The sequence below is a fragment of the Cannabis sativa genome, chromosome 4, assembly GCF_029168945.1.
Source record: "Cannabis sativa cultivar Pink pepper isolate KNU-18-1 chromosome 4, ASM2916894v1, whole genome shotgun sequence".
NCBI classification, from domain to species: Eukaryota; Viridiplantae; Streptophyta; class Magnoliopsida; order Rosales; family Cannabaceae; genus Cannabis; species Cannabis sativa.
Window position 1 is genome coordinate 64,691,584 of NC_083604.1, and position 3,485 is coordinate 64,695,068.

Below are 3,485 nucleotides of genomic sequence, written 5' to 3' on the forward strand. Positions count from 1 at the left end.
TTCTATGATCTTAATTCAAAATCCAAAAAGTTAGAATTGAGAATGCTAAAATTGGATAATCGATGTTCTATGTGAAACGAGAGTATTCACATGACTTATGTGACAAGTAGATTATTGCTTAATGCTGATTTCATGTTAGTTTAATTAAGAGATTAATTAGAGAACATGTGATTTAGAACCTAAAAGATCTGAAAAGAGTTAGGTTAATTTATAATCTGTCATTCACTTCAAGAAAATGATAGCAATTAGGCATTAATAATTAGGTAAACAAACAACAGGATTCTCCTCCCTATTATCTCATCTTGCTTGACTTTCACTTGTGTTATTTAAGTTTTCTGAATTACTTTCATTCTGTTTCAATCATAAAAACTTTTGATTTGCCAAATAGAATTATAAGTATAATTTAGTAGTAATTAATCCAATTCCCTGTGGTTCGGCCTCTCTCGCGTGAGTATACTACTTGATTGCGTGCACTTGCGTAGTATTCAATAATTTTCGCTACAAGTTTTTTGGCGCCATTACCGGGGAATTGTATAAAGATTGATATTACACAAAATTATACTAACTTCTACGTTGGTTTATTTTTCTTGCTAATTACTAATCTCTTTCTTGCAATATTTTCTTTATCTATTTCAGGAATCTTAAGTGTATTCGCCGTCAAGGACAAGCAGTCATAGTACCAGTTGATCCTGAAATCGAGAAAACTTGCAGGAGAAACAGAAAGAACAAGAAGCAAGAAAGAGTTTCAACAACTGTTGAAACACCAGAAATCATGGCTGCCAATGTTAAGGCGAATGCTGCGAATAATGGAGGCAACAACGGTAATAATGGAGGTGCCGTTGAAGATCAAGCTAATGGCCGCAGTTTGAGAGATTATATTCTCCCAACTCTTACGGGAGTGCAGTCATGTATCAGGCCACCGGTAGTAGATGCTAACAACTTCGAAATCAAGCCTGCCATACTACAAATGGCGCAGTCTTCAGTCCAGTTTGGTGGACTCCCTTCTAAAGACCCCAATCTGCATCTATCGAACTTCATGGAGTTATGTCAAACTTTCAAAGTCAATGGGGTTAATGATGACGCCATCCGATTAAGACTGTTTCCATTTTCACTTAGAGAAAGAGCCAAGAACTGGTTAATCTCCTAACCACCCAATTCTATTGCTACATGGAATGATTTGGCTACTAAATTCCTGTCTAAATTCTTTCCCCCAGCAAAGTCTGCTAAGCTGCGAGGAGAGATCAATAATTTCTGTCAACAAGAGAATGAGTCTCTCCATGAGTCTTGGGAGAGGTTCAAGGATTTAATCAGAAAGTGTCCTCGCCATGGTATTGAGAAGTGGATGCTGGTTCACAATTTTTATAATGGGTTGGTTGGTAACACCAGAACACTCATAGATGTTGCAGCTAGTGGAGCATTCATGAGGAAGAGTGCAAATGAGGCTTATGATCTGTTGGAGGAGATGGCCATGAATAATCAACAATGGCCAACTGAGAGAAGTCAGACAAAGAAGGTGGCTAGTATGCTTGAGGTAGATGCCATCACAAAATTGACAGCCTAGGTAGAGGCCCTTACAAAACTGATAGATGTTCAAGTAAAACAAGCTCAGGTGGTCTGTGAGCTATGTGGAGGTCCTCACCCCTATGAGGAATGTCCGGTGGATGTGAAAAGTTTACTAATGGATCAAGAAAAAGCCATTGGAAACTATTCCCAAAATAATAATTATGGGCACAACCAACAGGGGTTCTACCAGCAGAGAAATCAGCCCCAAAAAAACCAACAACAGCTGCAACAACAAAGTCCTAGTGGAGGCTCCAATATCCAAGCTGATTTATTGCTCCAATTCATGATGGAGACTAGAGCCTCTATTAAAACTCTAGAAACTCAGATGGAACCATTGGCTACTCAAGTGGCAAAACAAGCTCAAGAAAATTCACCTAGCACTAGTGAGGCAAAAGGAAAAGAGCAATGTAAAGCAATTTCCTTGAGGAGTGGAAAGAGTTATGAGGGATCGAGTGGCAAGCAACCAGTTGAAGATGGGGTTCAAGATCAACAGGCACAGACACAGGCACCAAAGGAAAAGAACACTACTGAGGGTCTTGCACCGAAAGAAGCTTCACTTCCGATCAGCATAGATCACCATATTAAAATTCCTTACCCTTAAAGACTTCGCAAAACAACCTCGACAAGCAGTTTTCAAAATTTCTTGAAATATTTAGGAAGTTGCACATTAACATACCATTTGCGGAGGCCTTGGAGCAAATGCCAACTTACCTAAAGTTCATGAAAGAAATTTTGGCTAAGAAAAGGAAGTTAGAAGAATTCGAGACAGTGGCACTCACTAAGGAGTGCAGTGCAATTTTGCAAAAGAAACTACCGCCCAAGCTTAAAGATCCGGGTAGTTTCAATATTCCATGCTCTATAGGGGGTTTAGTGGAAACTAAAGCTCTATGTAATTTAGGAGCAAGCATTAATCTAATGCCTTTGTCTGTCTTCAAAAGGCTAGGATTGGGAAAAGCAAAGCCCACAACAGTGACTTTACAACTAGCGGATCGTTCTTTGACTCATCCTCGTGGGATAATTGAAGATGTACTGGTGAAGGTTGGTAAGTTTATCTTCCCTGCTAATTTCCAAATTCTTGACATGGAGGAAGATTCAATTATTCCCATTATTTTGGGAAGACCATTCTTAGCCACGAGGCGAGCATTAATAGATGTTCAAAAAGGGGAGTTAAAGTTGCGAGTGCAAGATGAAGAGGTCAATTTTAATGTTTTTGCCCCAACCAACATTCCTACCTGTTGCAAGATTGAGATGGTGAAGGGTTCTTTTGTTAAAACTGATAAGAAGAGAGCAAAGCCTAAAGAGCAATTTCGAAAGATTCGGCGTCGTTGGAAAAGATTGATGTGTGGTAATTCTGAAGGTGAACTTACTCTTTTACAAAACTCTGAAATCAACACTATTGGTGGTCAATTTTCTTCATTTAGTACGAGGGCTCTTTTGGATGCAAAGGGTGGACTTGATCCCTTCTGATGGGGCTCAGGTAAGTCTCTGTCAACCATAATTTTTTTAACACATTGGGGACAATGTGCATCTTTAGTTTGGGGGGAGAGATTTAATTTTTTTTTCATTTTTTTTTCCCGTTTTTAGTTAGTTTTTGTTATTGTTAGTGTCATGTGTTGATATCTGAGCTGGAATATTGATTGAACTACTGTAGTTTACATGTGCAATGGATTGGAATTTTAACTGTGTGCTTGAGTCATGAACTCTTTGAATTGAATTGGATGTTGTGTACTAGAAGGTTGTTTATCTAGATGTAAAACATTTATTTTTGATGTGTATCACTTTTATTCTACTTGGATTGTGGAATGTTGGCTTGACATGGAATAGAACTTGTTTGACATACTCTATTGAAGCGAAATCCTTGATGATTTTTGTTTGGAAAATGATTTAGGCAAATTTTCTTTGGATCGATTGAGCCTTTCGAA

General features: G+C 38.4%; 1 non-coding gene across 1 annotated transcript; it reads right to left on the bottom strand.

Annotated features, from left to right (window-relative positions):
- Positions 1–1,225: 1,225 nt before the first annotated feature.
- Positions 1,226–1,332, bottom strand: LOC133037565 (small nucleolar RNA R71). The gene has a single exon (XR_009687657.1). It is a non-coding gene; the product is annotated as a small nucleolar RNA R71 (small nucleolar RNA).
- Positions 1,333–3,485: the final 2,153 nt, after the last annotated feature.